Source organism: Plecotus auritus, assembly GCF_963455305.1.
Source record: "Plecotus auritus genome assembly, chromosome: 5".
NCBI classification, from domain to species: domain Eukaryota; kingdom Metazoa; phylum Chordata; class Mammalia; order Chiroptera; family Vespertilionidae; genus Plecotus; species Plecotus auritus.
The window spans coordinates 111320667-111337051 of NC_137776.1; the positions used below are offsets into that span (position 1 = coordinate 111320667).

Below are 16385 nucleotides of genomic sequence, written 5' to 3' on the forward strand. Positions count from 1 at the left end.
ATTAAACAACTGTATTCCTATTCTTATTATGTGCCCTTCCCCCATCACTATAGTATGCCCATTTTATAGATAAGGGGGTCCCAGCTGGGAGGTGTACAAAATCAAGGGGGGAGTCAGGTTCCTCTCTCCAGTGAAGGAGTGACGTCAATGTGCTTCAGGCCAGCAGGACTTAGAAAGGAAGCTGAGCCTGGGGAAATCTGCCCTCATTTCTTACCACTGGCCCCATCGCTACGTTGCACACTGGCCTCTGGGTGCCAGAAGGCAGCAGGAGAAGCAAATGGAAGCACTGAGATCATCCTGAGATAAAGCACAAAGCTCCCAGGGCCAGGCTCCTGACTTTGATGCCAGCTTACCTGGTGTCATGCCAAAAGGAGGAAAAGACAGGTGAGCCACACAGAAGGCACGCTGCTGCCCACACGGACTGGGCCTCCGCATCTTCCCGCCCCACCAGCTTCCAGGAAGGTGGTTTGCCCTGTGCCTCCTGGGTGTTTCCTTGCTTGATTATTTCTGAGAAAAAAACTCTGCAGCTTCCCTATCTATGATCAAGTCTTTGTCACATGTTTAATCCTACCTCTGATAACAAGGCTTCAATAACTCATGGTTTTAAGAAACTCAGGTATTAAAAAAGCGAGGTTCATTCATTGACCAATTCTAAAGACATACATTAAACATACTTTTAAAAAATGTAAGTCCACAAGAAGGATATAAAACCATATAGTCAAACTCTCTCGATTCCTATATGATTTCCCAAAAGCCAAAAACAGGGAAATGTTTTCAATAGAAGCTTTGAAAATTTTGCTGAGTCACTGACTCCATTCTGGTAGTTTATGTTTTTTTTTTGTTTGTTTTTGTTTTGCTTTCTTATGTCCTCCTGTGTCCCTTCAACCCCCAGTGGTTGCTGCCTCCTGATCTGGGTTTTATTGTCCTCAAAGCATACCTGTAGCTCTGGGTCAAGCACATCTAGACTTTACTCTCAAATCCATAGGGCCCACTGAGCCTCAGTCACTGAGGAATCGAGCTTCCACTCTGAGAACTAACCCATCCTCTGCGTTAGGAATCTGATCTTCCTTCAGATCCCTGCTCACATGGCCAGAGGAAATAGCATGTGAGAGCTCAGTATAGAACACAGTTCCCATCCAAGGAAGCAGCAAATACTTCCTTTAAATGATTTCATTAGTACCAGCATCCTGTGTGCAGATGGTGGTCTCCACTCTATGGGGAGAAATCAGGCAAATGGTAGAATCCCCCCGGTCTCATAGCCCAACCACATGTTGAATTAGTAAAGCTTGTAGTCTGGTTGTTCTGACTGTTTCCTTGTCCAGCATCCCAGGTCTGTAGTCCAGGGAGCAAGGATCACACAGTGTCATTCCAAGGCTAATTAGTGTCTGGCTATATACTATGGATATGGCATGTGTGTCTTCTAAGTCCATCCACCCCTCTGCATAGCATGCTACCCCTCACACATATGTTCCCAGTTGCTAAATCTCCATGGGATCCATGTAAAATGTAACTGACAAGCAGTGATAGTGTCCAGTGATGGTTGCATGACTCCGTGGAAAGTGAGTGGGACTTGATTAAGAAAATTTGGGGAAGAGTACAAGAATCTTTTCTCCGAGTTCAAGAGGGAAATGGGACTAGTGGTAATTTGAATGATGTAAGAAAAGTGTTTTAGTTTCACCAAGAGGAAAGCAAAAAACTAAGTCACATACCTCGTCTCCCCAATGAAAGCTTCTTGAGCACAGATACTTTGTTTTATAGTGCTGGGTTCCCTTGTGATAGACACACAGAAAATGCCACCACGGAATGACAATTATTGGTCTAAGAGAGGACTTGCTGCCAATTTGGCTCAAACTCTCTGGGGACCATGGTACTTGGCCAGAACTCAGTGGGTCTCGGGTGGGTTTGGGAAAAACCTGCTTCCAGGACACAGAAATCCTAGTCTGTCTTATTGCCCTTGGGGATCTTAGAAATGCCACAGAGAGTGTAGAACTACCTCATTCCTTAGTGAGTTCCTAAAACCAGAAACTAGCCAGTAAGGATCCCCTAAAGTCTCATCACCCCATCCTCAGGTTCCTGGTGGATTTGAAAACTCCCAGGGAGTCCAGTAGAGCAGTGCAAGAGGTCGTTGTGGGAGACATCTTGGGGTGCTAAGCCAAGTAGCTATGGTTGCCTGCCTGATCCTCTGAAGTGAGACCTTTTCTTGCCACCCCTCTCCTAGAAAAATCTAGCTGGACATTGTGGAGAAGGAGGAATAATTTGAGGTGCATGAAAAAAAAATGCTAAAAATGAGCATGGAGGCAAAACTCATCTTAATGATGTATTTAATCTCATAATTTCCAAGAATACAAGATAATAATACTGGTATAATATGGTTGCATTTCCCCCCGATGAGCACACTGAAGATCTAGGCATTGCACCCAACAAGCAAACCTTTTTGAAAGCACATTGGGGAGTTGTCATTTGAACATGAATAATTCTATTACTTTAATGAAAGGGTAGAAAATTGGGGATTTTTTCTGAACTTTTCTGTTTTAAGTTTTTGGTTTTTCTTTTGGGTTGCAGAAGCAATGAAAAACCATTTATGCTTCCTTTTCTTTCTGTTTATTATTTTGATTGAGTTAGAGGAGAAGGTTGATAAATAAGAATGTTTTGCTGGAAATACTAAACTTTGATAGCCCAAATTACAGAATATCCCAAAGCTTCTATTTTGAAACCTTTCTACATTATAGTCATGTCAACATTAAAACATTCAGTGGAAAAATGACAAACCAATAAAAGCATAATTTTTAGTACCTCTTGACCCAATTTACTACCCAATTGCACTGGCTTTGGATAACTTCAGTTTCATCTTTGGTAGGCGTAAACTTTGAGCAATGACTTACTCTCTCCAATACTTGGTTTCATTTACCATCTATTATAAAATGTGGATAATATCAATGCACTCAGAGGGTTATATTAAAAATTAAATGAGCCCTGGCCAGGTATCAGTTGGTTACAGTGTCATCCCACTATGCCAAGGTTGCAGGTTTGATCCCCAGTCAGAGCACAAACAAGAAACCAATGAATGCATAAGTAAGTGGAACAACAAATTGATGTTTCTCTCTCTCTCTCTCCCCACCCCCTTCCTCTCTCTTTAAAACCATAATGGGTACAGAACCTATCACCTTCCAGCACTGAAGATATTAGTAGAATATCTAGGATCAAAAATGCTATCGAATAATGCAAACTCCTATTTTAGATGAAATACTATACTATGGACATCTTTCATTCCATTCTTCAGCCTGTGAACAAAGGGACTATGTAGTAAATCAGACACATCCCGTGACCAAAAGTGACCTCACAGGGTGATGTGTTCATGAATTCTTTTTTTAAAAAATAGTTTTTAAAATTGATTTTTAGAGACAGAGGAAGGGAGAGAGAAAGAGAGAAACATTGACCTGAGATGGGCCCAGGTCAACACCAAACCAACTGAGCCATACTGGCCAGGGCTGATTGTAAATTCTTAACTGAGCAGGTCATGGTTGAGCAGTCAGACCTCAGGCCTATAACTTCCTTAGTAAAAGGTTCGTCTTTGCTTTAAGCAGGCCCTGTCCATTGTTCTTGTACACCTAAGTTAACATATCTTAGAAATGTCAGAATAATATTATCTTTTAGACCCTTCCGAAGCCACTCTCAAGGGAGTACATGATCTTGTTACATGAATACCATCCCTATTTACTATAAATGTTAATAATCTTGTACCCACCAATGTAACTGAGGTCTGTATCTCTTCATTTTACTTTTTATTCAATCATAGGGATTTCCTCACTGCTTCCTCCCACCTCCCTAACCTATCAATGGATTTCATGCAATCTTCCTTATGTTCCCGCCTTTGATTCCAAATGCATAAAAAGAACTGAAAAACTGCTATTCTCAGACTGTTGAGATCTTGCTTCCAGACATGTCCTCAGTTTGGCTCAAATACATAAAATTTTATATGGATTTGGACATTCTTATGTCAACAGACCGTATCATAATTTATTTAACACTCTCCTTTTCTCCTGATAGTCACTTAAGTGTTTTGTTTTGTTTTATTGATTGATTTTAGAGAGAGAGGAAGGGGGAGAAAGAGAGAAACATCCATTTGTTGTTCGACTTAGTTATGCATTCATTGGTTGCTTCTTGTACGTGCCCTGACCTGGATTGAATCAGAAAACTTGGTGTGTTGGGAAGACGCTCTATCCAATTGAGCTATCCAGCCAGGGCCATTTAAGTTTAGTGTTTTTTTTTGTTTTTGTTTTTTTCGTTTACAAATAAGATTGCAATGAATATCTTTTCATATCTCTCTCTTTACAGGTGCATACAAATATTATAAAACTAATTCTTGGAACTGGAACTGCTTGCTGAAAAAAGTGATTCCAGCTTGTGCTCCCACCTGTAGTGAGAATGTTCCTTTCCTGCTAACCTGTTAACCAGCATTTTTTATAAGCAAAATGTGGTCTAATCGCTGTTTTCTAACATGGAGAACCCAGTGTGCCAGGAACTTTACATGCACAGTTGGAACTGATTTAATTTACTTCTTGAAACAATAATGAGGTAAGAATTTCTAACCTTTTTACAATTGAAAAACAAAATGTGAGTTAGCTGTGTGCCTTAGGCACACAATTTAAGTGCCCAGTGCTTCTAGTAGAACACAAGTGGTGATACTGTCCTTATGTACTACTTGGGTGCTATGGTGTTTTATGTGCCAATTTAAATAGGCTCTAGTCCCCAGTTATTCAATCAAACAGTAACGTAGGTGTTGTCATGCAGGTATTTTACAGCTGTGATTAAAACTCATCTCAGTTAACTTTATTGTTTCTTTTGTTTTCGTATCAGTTGACTTTAAGTAAAGGAGATTATTTTGGATAGTTTGGGTAAGTCTGATTTAATCAGTCGAAGCATTTTAAGAACAGAGCTGAAACTTCGGGTTTAGCTGTGCCCAGAGTTCCAGCATGCTTTTCCTGATGGCCTGCCTCCCAGATGTCAGGCTTGCCTAGCCAGCCCCACAGTTACATAAACTAATTCCTTTCAATAAATCTCTAGATATATCTCTTAGGGGCTCTGCCTTTCTGATAGAACACGATGGGGATGTGTTAAAAATAAAAGGACTCTACATATGGAAGGTGTTTGATGGTGCCTGTAAGTTGTGTGATGGACATGTTCCTTTCACAGTTTAACTATGCTGGGGAGCGGGCAGCACAGAAAGAAGGTGGAAGACTGGGTGCGGAGCTGTGTTTCGCCATCAGCAGGCTTAATGGTTTTGAATAAATTATGTAATCTCTCTGGGGCGTCCATTTCCTTGCTTATAAAATATAAAAGGAAGGAGTTTCACCAGATGGACTCTAAGTACTTTTTCTGGGCTAAAATGTTTAGAACTTTGAATTTGTTTTATATTCACAGATAGGCTTTAAAATCCTGGGACCAGAGAATGGTCAGCATTCCTGAGGCAATCTCCTGGAAGGGGTGAGAGTCCAGGCACACCAGCCAAATCACAGTGAGTCCTGTCATTGGTTTGTTCTCAAAATGTATTTTTCTGAGTAATGGACCCACTTGGGCTCTGAGGTGTTTTATCTGTTTTGTTTGTTTGCTTGTTTTTAATCCTCATCTGAGGATATTTTTCCCATTGATTTTTAGAGAGTGAAAGGGAAGGAGGTGGAGGGGGAGAGAGAAACATTTATTTGAGAAAGACACATTGACTGGTTGCCTCCTGCACATACCCTGACTGGCACCAGGGATTGAACCTGCAACTGAGGTACATGCCCTTGATTGGGAATCGAATCTGTGACCCTTCAGTCCATGGGCCAACACTCTAACCACTGAGCCAAACTGGCAAGGGTGGTGTTTTATCTTTTTAAAGCCTTTTTTTCCTTCTTGTAATTATATCTTCCAGTGTCCCAGGATCTGTAAGAAAACCTCTTATATATAGTCAGTAAGGTGAATCACCATTAAGCAGCTGTGGTCTTATCCCTATTATGTGCCCTTCCTCCTATCACTTTGTCTGAATCTGGGATCCCCAAAGAGTGGGACCCTCCTCAGCATCCTGTGGAAAGACCATGTGCTCCATTCACAGCTGCAACACAGATAACCCCTGTGAAGCTCAATGGTGAATCTCAATGAGTTTGTTCTATCGCGTGTGACCCAGGCAGGCTCAGACTTACAGGTATGTTTGTTCTGTGTTTCATATTCAAATGCACAGCTCCAACAGTTTACGCTATAAGGGCTGCTCTTTGTTTTCCTTGCATTCTGTCAAGCACCAAGTACAGTGTCATCTCCGTGTGGGTGCTCTGCACATGTAATTGGTGATGACCAGGATAATGATGGTGACGAATGGCCGCATGAAACTGGTGAATCATTTAGTGGAAGAGGCGGTACAGCAGTTATGTAATGTTACTTCACCAAACAGGTAATGTTTCATACCTCAGAGCAATACAGAACACTTTGCCTGTCGGTGCCTAGTCATTATTTCCAGTCACAGCCCAAAAGGCTTCTTTGTAGAGAGTAGAACTTTGGGACAGCCTTGACCCTGTAGGCAGACTCTTACTGCAAGAGATACAACTCTTTCCTTTGATTCAGGCTGTTACCAAAACTTGGCTCCCACATGAGTTGGTAATCAAATAAACAAAAAGAATGTAGCAAGAAGTTTGAGTCAGATAATAAAAGCAAATAAACTAATTCATATGAGTATCAACACTACAATGGCATTGTTCTCATTGTCCTGTGATAAGGTCTGGACCTTTTAAAGTAAAGTAGCTGTGGCATAGGTAGATTTATAGAAGATATTTTGCTTTATTTAATGAGCTTGCTGGTATTCAACTGTTTTGACCTTCAAAATGGCAATTTCAAGTGTTTCAACTTAAAAGAATTAATAATTCTTGACTTATTTAAACCTCGAAGTATTTTCAAATGTTTTTCTCTATATGACATCTCTTTCTTTCCCTTTTCTCTAGTTAGTACATGTATATTCATTTTTTAATATCCAGCTGAAATGCCAGGCACCGAAATACAGGATAGTTCTTTATTTTTTGGCTTTTCCGTAGTGCAGAATGCAAAATTACATTGCAAACAGTTATCAAAACATGTTATAGATATTTTCTTTGTGTCTATTACCCTTAATTGCGTTATGAGGTAATCAAGTAAATGGACTAATTTTTCTAATTGTTTGAATAACATATGAGATGTAGGTAAAAACAATTCACAAAATTATAAAGAATAATGTAAAAATTGTAAAAAAATTATTTTAATTAGAATGTGCCTATATAAACACAGATAAATATTAAAGCAAAGAAACAATTTCTTAATACTTGCTTCCTGGGGAATTCATAATTACTCTCCCTTGATCTTTCATTTAGTTCTAAGTGAGGCAAAAAAGTACTTTACATGTTTTCTAAACATTAAGTTTCACGTTGACTTTTTTTCCCCATTATGACCAAGAGACTTTGCTTAACCATCTTTATTTTTTTTTAAATAAATCTTTATTGTTGAAAGTATTACATATGTCCCCTTTTTTCCCCCATTGATCCCCTTCAGCCTGCTCTTGCCCCCACCCCCGGCCTTCAGCACCCTATTGTCTGTGTCCATGGGTTATGCATATATGCATACAAGGTCTTTGGTTCATTACCTCCCACCTTTCCTCTGAGATTCTGCACTCTGTTCCATGCTTCCATGTCTCTGGATCCACTCTGTTCATCAGTTTATCTTGTTCATTAGATTCCACATATGAGTGAGATCATGTGATACTTGTCTTTCTCTGACTGACTTATTTCACTTAGCATGATATTGTCCAGGTCCCTCCATGCTGTCTCAAAGGTAAGAGATCCTTTTTCCTGCTGCATAGTATTCCATGGTGTAAATGTGCCACAGCTTTTTATCCACTGTCTACTGATGGTCACTTAAGCTGTTTCCAGATATTAGCTATTGTAAATTGTGCTGCTATGAACATAGGGGTGCATAACTTCTTTCTGAATGCAGTGTTTCAGGTTTCTTAGGATATATTCCTAGAAGTGGGATCACTGGGTCGAATGGCAGTTTGATATTTAATTTTTTGAGGAAACTCCATACTGTTTTCATAATGGCTACACCAGTTTGCATTCCCATCAGCAGTGTACTAGGGTTCCCTTTTCTCCACATCCTCATCAGCACTTGTAATTTGTTGATGGTAGCCATTCTGACAGGTGTGAGGTGACAATTCATTGTCATTTTAAGTTGCATCTCTCTGATGATCAGTGACTTTGAGCATTTTTTCATATGTCTCTTGCCATCTGTATGTACACTTTGGAGAAGTATCTATTTAGGTTCTTTGCCCAGTTTTTAATTGGATTTTTTTGTCTTCCTTTTGTTAAGTTGTTTGAGTTCCTTATGTATTTTGGATATTAACCTTTTATCAATTGTATCATTGCCAAGTATGTTCTCTCACACAGTGGGCTCCCTTTTCATTTTGTTTATAGTTTCTTTTGTGCAGAAGCTTTTTATTTTGATGTAGTCTCATGTGTTTATTTTCTCCTTAGTTTTCTTTGCCCTAGGACAAGCATATCAAACATGCTTGCCCTAGGAGATGTATCTGTAAACATATTGCTACAAGAGATGTCTGAGATTTTGCTGCCTCTGGTTTCTACTAGGAGTTTTATGGTTTCACAATGTACATTTAAGTCTTTTATCCATTTTGAGTTTATTCTTGTGTATGGTGTAAGTTGGTGATCTAGTTTCATTTTTTTGCATGAATCTGTCCAATTTTCTGAGTACCATTTATTGAAGAGACTGTCTTGACTCCACTGCATGTTCTTTTCTCCTTTGTCAAATATTAATTGAGCGTAATGGCTTGGGTTGATTTCTGGGATCTCTGTTCTGTTCCATTGATCTATATGTCACCTCTTGTACCAGTAACAGACTGTTTTGATTACGGTGGCTTTGTAGTATAACTTGGTATCTGGTATTGTGATCCCTCCAACTTCATTCTTATTTCTCAAGATTGCTGTGGCAATTTGTTTGTTTGTTTGTTTGGTTCAGTATAAATTTTTGGAGCATTTGTTCTAGCTTTGTGAAATATGCTGCTGGTATTTTAATAAAGATTGCATTGAATTTGCAGATTGCCTTGGGTAGTATGGACATTTTAATGATGTTAATTCTCTAATCCATGAACACGCTAAATTCTTCCATTTGTTTACATCTTCTTCTATCTTTTTTTCAACATCATATAGTTTTCTGAATATAATTCTTTTACCTCTTTGGTTAAGTTTATTCCTAAGTATCTTAATTTTTTTGTTGCAATGGTAAATGGGATTGTTTTAGTTTCTCTTTCTGAGAATTCATTATTGGTGTATAAAAAAGCCATAGATTTTGGTTGTTGATTTTCTATCCTGCCACATTGCCAAATTCATTAATTAAATCCAGTAATTTTTTGGTGGAGTCTTTAGGGTTTTCTATGTACATATCATGTCATCTGTGAATAATGACAGTTTTACTTCCTCCTTTCCAATTTAGATGCCTTTTATGTTTTCTTCTTGTCTGTTCACTGTGGCTATGACTTCCAGTGTTATGTTGAATAAGAGTGGTGAAAGCGGACATCCCTGACTTGTTCCTGTTTTTAGGGGAAATGGTTTTAGTTTTTGCCCATTAAATATGATGTTTGCTGTAGGTTTGTTATCAATGGCCTTTATTATGTTGAGATATGCTCCTTCTATTCCCACTTTGCTGAGAGTGTTTATCAAAATGGGTGTTGGATTTTGTCGAATGCTTTTTCTGTATCTATTGATATGGTCATGTGATTTTTGTCTTTCAGTTTGTTTATGTGATGTATCACGTTTATTGATTTGCGAATATTGTACCATCCTTACATCCCTGGAATAAGTCCCACTTGGTCATGGTGTATGATCTTTTTAATATATTGCTGGATTCGATTTCCTAATAGTTTGTTGAGGATTTTAGCATCTATGGTTATCAGGGATATTGGCCTGTAATTCTCTTTCTTTATAGTGTCTTTATCTGATTTTAGAATTAGATAATACTGGCCTCATAAAAAGAGCTTGGAAGTGTTATCTTCCTCTTGGAATTTTTGAAATAGTTTGAGGAGGATAGGTGTTAGTTCTTTGAATATTTGGTAAAACTCCCTGTGAAGCCATCTGGACCAGGGCTTTTGGTTGGTGGGAGGGTTTTGATTACTGCTTCAATTTCATCCATTGTTATTGGCCTGTTCAGGTTTTCTGATTCTTCCTGATTCAGTTTTAGGAGATTGTATTTTTCTAGGAATTTGTCCATTTCATCCACATTGTCCAGCTTGTTGGCATATAGTTGTTGATAGTATTTTCTTACAATCCTTTGTATTTCTGTGGTGTTTGTTGTTACTTCACTGCTTTCATTTCTGATTTTGTTTATTTGGGTCCTCTCTCTTTGCTTCTTGATGAGTGTGGCTAGGGGTTCATCAATCTTGTTTATCTTTTCAAAGAACCAACTCTTGGTTTTATTGATTTTTTTTTAGTCTCTAGGTCATCTACTTCAGCTCTAATCTTTATTACAATAAATACTATTCCTTTGAAATTAAAATATATGACAGATGTTGGCCCTTGGGGAATGGGTGAGGATTGCAGCTGTGGCGAGGGATTGCTCATCTCTCACAAAGATGGAAATGTCACTTTAGCAGTTGGAAATCTAGATAATATTTCTAAAATTGAGACAAAAATAGTAATTTCAAGTAAAGAAGCATTTATCAGTCAATCATGAATTTGCCCGCTGAGCACTGAGTTTACTCTGCTTAGAAATGTAGTTCCACATCTCCAGACAGTCACTGTCTCCTTGTCTTGAAATACTTCTGTGAAAGCACCCAGTGTTCTTTCTTCACATGTCTGTTCTAAGCACTTCTCTGTTGTGAGAAAGCACTTTACGTGGCTCAGAGTCAGAGCTGGGGCAGAGTGGCCATTATGCAGCTTTCCAGCTGTGAGAACTTAGGCAGGTAATGTAATTCCCTAAGATTGTTTCATGATTGAGGAAATGAAGTAATACTAATAATGTCTTCATAGGATTGTTGTGAAGATTAAATGAGATGATATATGGAAAGCATTAGCACACAGTAGGGATGCTTTATTGTGAAATCAAAGGCAAAATCCTTTCAGAGGTCTTGCTTAATTCAGAAAATATTTATTTGAGGATTTGAGGCTCAGGTTATCCCCACTTATGTCTTTACTTCCTATGAGACAGGTTACCAAATGGGTGATGTGAGCCATAAAACATATATGTTTAAAGCCAATAAATAAATAATTAACATTATCAACTTATGCTCCCAAACTGATAAAATTAGGCAGACATGTCCTAAGACTACACCCCCAGGCCCTAAAATACAACCCATTGTCTCATATGTTTGACCTCACATGATACAGATAAGACCATATTTTAAATCATAGATAACTTTACTTGCCTTATTAGACTTTAGAAGATTGAGGTGTGCTAAGATGGCTCAAGTTTTCTTTTTAAAAATACAAGCAAAAGTTTATTTATAAAGTCACAGAGGTAAAAGAAGGGAGCCATGAAGAAGTGAGCCAGCTAGGCTATGTGGACTCAGGAGGCAAGTTACAGAGGCAAAAAAAGGGCTCTTGGAACTTAGGAGAAAGCAAAGGTATGTGCCTTGAGGGAAGAAAAGGGGAAGGAAGGGCACAGGCATGCTCAAGAGAGAGAGATACCACACTCAAGTATTCTTAAAAACTGTATGACCTGGCCGGCTTGGCTCAGTGGTTGAGCATCGACCTATGAACCAAGAGGTTACAGTTTGATTCCCGGTCAGGGCACATGCCTGGGTTGTGGGTTCGATCCCCAGAGTGGGGAGTGCAGGAGACAGCCAATCAATGATTCTCATTATTGATGTTTCTATTTTTTTCTCTCTCTCCCTTCCTCTCTGAAATCAATAAAAAAATATTTTTAAAAAACTGTATGAGATTACAATGAGATGACATTTCACAACCATGAGAATGGATAAAATTAAAAAGGGGTCCAATACTAAATGTTGGTGAAGATGTAGAACAGCTGGAACTCTCACAATACTAGTGGAGTGTGAAATGGTAAAAGCGCTCTGGAGAGGTGCTCAACAGTTTCTTTCTTTTTTTTAAAATATATTTTATTGATTTTTTTTCAGAGAGGAAGGGAGAGGGATAGAGAGTTAGAAACATCGATGAGAGACAAACATCGATCAGCTGCCTCCTGCACACCTCCCACTGGGGATGTGCCTGCAACCAAGGTACATGCCCTTGACCGGAATCGAACCTGGGACCCTTCAGTCCGCAGGCTGACGCTCTATCCACTGAGCCAAACCAGTTAGGGCTCAACAGTTTCTTGAAACATTAACCACACACCTACCCACTGATGTAGCAACCCCACTTTAGGAGTATACCCAAGTAGGATTGTTCATAGGTAGCAGTTTTACTCATAATGGCTCCCAAATGGAGACTGATGAGCCTATCCATCCACAGGAGAATAGATAGACATACTGTAATATTTTCATACTAGAGGCCCGATGCACGAAATTTGTGCAAGGGGCTCAGCCCTCGCAGCCACAGCAGCTTGCTTTGGCCCTCAAAGCCTCGATGGCTGCTTTGGCCCTCACAGTCCCAGCTTTGTCTGGAAGGTCGTCTGGAAGGACATCTGGAAGGTCATTTGGCTATCCAGTCTGATTAGCATATTATGCTTTTATTATTATAGATTCAACAATAAAAAAATGAACAAACTATCTCTGTGTGCAACAACATGGAAGAATCTCAAAAACACTATGTGGCAAAAGAAGTCACTTATGGAAAAGAACATATTCTATATATAATTTTTATATGAAGTTTAAGAAGAGGCAAGACTCTTCTCTGGTGAGAGATCTCAGAACAGTGGTTGCCTCAGGGGAAGTATTAGCAGGAACAGGCATGAGGTATCTTCCTAGGATGAAGAGAATTTCTATATGTTGATTTGGGGGATAGATAGGCCCATGGGTGTATACATGTGTCAAAATATACACAAGATATGCTAATTTCATTCCATGTAAATCATAGCTACCTCAATAGGAACTTTGTTAGCATAAACATGTCAGATATCAAGGCAAAAAAAAATAATATTAAGAAGATTTATTCCTTTTCTCTGGGGTAAAGAAATCATCTGTAGACAGTTGACAAGAATCTATTGACCTTTGTCCAAAGTAGACTCATAAATAACTGTGCTTATTGACGCTGGTAGAGATAAGGGGGTGAGAGTCATCCTCCCTCTGAAAAGCCGCTGGAAAAGGAAAGGTTGACCTTTGATCTGTTCCTGCAGCCTGGGCTCATCCATAGGCAGATGGGCAGCTGCTCCTACGGAACAGAATGAAGCCTTCTGAACCTAGGATGAGCTTCCAAGAAGCTTCTTCACCACTCTGGGCCTCACTTTCTTCTTCTCTAAACTATTCTGAACTACTCAGCTGACATAGGATTTCAACAGCATTCTTTCATCTTTCGTGCTGCAGGAGAACTTTTTGCTATTGAGTGCACACTTCCTTTGTAAGGCGATATAATTTTCCCCAGGGCCTTAGTCCCTGTTTCTAAAGAGGAGTTTGAGAGCATCTCCCAGGAAGGCTGAGATGCACACAGCTGCCAGGAACAAGAACCGTACTTTCCCTCAGGGACTGAAAAGCCTTTTTTTCCTTCTGTAGTCTATGCCTTTTTTGTGTTCGGAAAGTTTTTCAGCCTGCCCTGCTGTGAAGACCTTGTCTCTACTAAACTATAAGCCCAAGTCATTCCATACAAATTAAAAACTCCAGAACAATGGAGCATTTACAACATGTTTATGTCTCTGGGGAAATATTTCTTTTAAAAAATTATTACTTCAGTCAAACTTATTTAGGGTAGTTATGTGGTCCAGTACATCAAATTTTTGAGACTATGAGTCCTTTAAATATATATATTTCCCCCTCAGATTAGATTAAAAAAAAATGCTCAGTGGCCAGAAATCTGATATTGGAAGTTCTTTCCGTCATTTAAACCACTAATGTACAATTGAATTAAACATTATTTGTTAGTGTTGGTAATAAATATATTAGGAAGTGAAAACTTTAGAGATGCCTAGTTTAGTTCCTTTCTTATCTTTGCCTAGTAAATCATTAATCCTATCTCTATTTATTTATTTTTTATTGATTTTAGAGAGATGAAAGGATATATACAGTATATATATATATATATATATATATATATATATATAGAGAGAGAGAGAGAGAGAGAGAGAGAGTTTGATTTGTTGTACTTATTTATGCATTCATTTGTTGATTCTTGTATGTGTGCTACTGGGAATAGAACCCGAAACCTTGGCATATAGGGAGGATGCTTTAACCAACTGAGATACCTGGCCAGGGCCAATACTACCTTTTTTATTTATTTATTTATTTATTTATTTACTTACTTACTTACTTACTTACTTATTATTTATTTATTTATTTATTTATTTTCTGTAGAGGAACTCGTTTATTTCATGCTGAGGCCCTCATGGGTGACAGGTTCGTGATGGGTACCAATGACGCTGCGTGGCAGATGGCACACAGCAGTAACTGTGTTGGAGAGGCCGCGGGTTGCTGGTGAAATGGTCCAGTCAGGGCGACCCTAAGAAGGTCCGCGGGTGGCCATGCCAGAGCTTGGGGCGTGACGCTGGGGTATGGCCCTGGGTCCCACACGCAAGACAGTCCACCGTGGGCGCTGCAGAAGCCAGTGGGGTCACAGTGTCCCGTGCCGTCTCCAGCAGCATGCTCTCCAGAGCACCTGCTGTTACTCCGCAGGTGGGGCTGGCACAGCCCCAGGGACAGGCAGGGCAGGGTGAGGCCCGCCGGGTGTGCAGCACTGTGCAGCGTGGCTGGCACTGTGGGGGCCAGCTCCTCCACGATGGTGCTTCAGGAAGAGCCTGTTAAAAATGGGCTGTGAAGCCCTAACTGGTTTGGCTCAGTGGATAGAGCGTCGGCCTGCGGACTCACAAGGGTCCCAGGTTCGATTCCGGTTAAGGGCATGTACCTTGGTTGCGGGCACATCCCAGCTGATCGATGTTTCTCTCTCATCAATGTTTCTAACTCTACCTCTCCCTTCCTCTCTGTAAAAAATCAATAAAATATATTGATTGGATGTTTCTAACTCTCTATCCCTCTCCCTTCCGCTCTGTAAAAAAAAATAAAAAAAAATAAAAAATATATATATGAAAAATAAAAAATAAATAAAAATGGGCTGTGAAACAGGGGGAGAAGGGGCATTTGCTGCCCTGCCCATAATGGTAATTTTCCAGCTCACACACTCCCTTGGCAGTTGAAGATAGCTTTTCCATTTCCACCTGTGCTTTGGTCAAACCATCTAAGGAAGCCCGCAGCTCCTGGCACAGCACCTCCAGTTCCCTACTGCATTCCGGAGGCCTCGCTCTGCATTTTCCTCTGCATTTTCATCGCTAGCCGGGCTGCCCCTCTCTGACTATCTTGTCTTTACTCAGTGAATGGATTTTCGTACTGGCAATGTGATTTGCAGGAGCAAAGCCTGCATCATGCATGTGGAGAATGGCATTGGTGGTTGCCACAGGCAGCGAGTGGGGAGTGGGGTAAATGGATGATGTGGGTCACAAGGTAAACAATTAATTTAAAAAAAAAAAAAAGCTCTAAGGAGAAAACTGCTGATTCCTCTTTTTATTTTATGCCCGGTTCCACTTATAGCTTGAATTCCAACTTTAGGCTGGGGTAGAGAATTTAGTGTCCAACCCTGCAAGTAAAAAGATAAACAGAATATAAAATATCTCCAATTGTAGACAGAAAGGGTTTTTCTTAACAAGGTTTAAATTTTGTTTTTCTGTCTCCAGATAGACTAGAACACATAAATGTTTCTTTTTAAAAGAATCTAGGAAGGCTGAGAGGATGGGTAGAAAATTACATCTGGATAATCAGTTATCCCAAGATTCTGCACATGACCTGCTAAAATTTGGACTTTAAAATTCTTTATGAAAACCTTTTTCATTGTATTTTGATGGTAATACCTGTAGTTACTATTGTAGTAGTTTATTAAAACAGCTGTGCATTTATGAATGAGATAAAAGACAAAATAGGAATAGATGATATAACTGACTTACATTCTTATACCTTTCTCCATGCTGTGTCTATATGAAAACTGTATGTGCTTTACCAGGCCCTGTCAACACAAGGACATTCAAACCTATAGAAAATTTTATGAATTTGTTAAAGTTTATTTGATCTAAACAGAGGACATGCCTGGAAGCCAGATCAAGGGACTGAGAAAATGCTCTCTTGAGGGTGATCTAGAAAAGAGGATTATAAGAACAGTGAACAGAACTTGCTTAAGGCAAAGATCAATCTTTTACTAAGAAAGTTATAGGCCTGAGCTCTGACTGCCCACTGT

The 16385-nt window shown here is 39.5% G+C and overlaps 1 long non-coding RNA gene across 1 annotated transcript in view; it reads left to right on the forward strand.

Annotated features, from left to right (window-relative positions):
* The window catches only part of LOC308249476, a 62024-nt gene that overhangs the window by 6079 nt on the left and 39560 nt on the right, over positions 1–16385 (forward strand). The window contains exons 2-3 of the long non-coding RNA XR_013960732.1: positions 4336–4575; positions 5422–5515. This is a non-coding gene — a long non-coding RNA (uncharacterized lncRNA). The remainder of the gene's footprint in view (positions 1–4335; positions 4576–5421; positions 5516–16385) is intronic.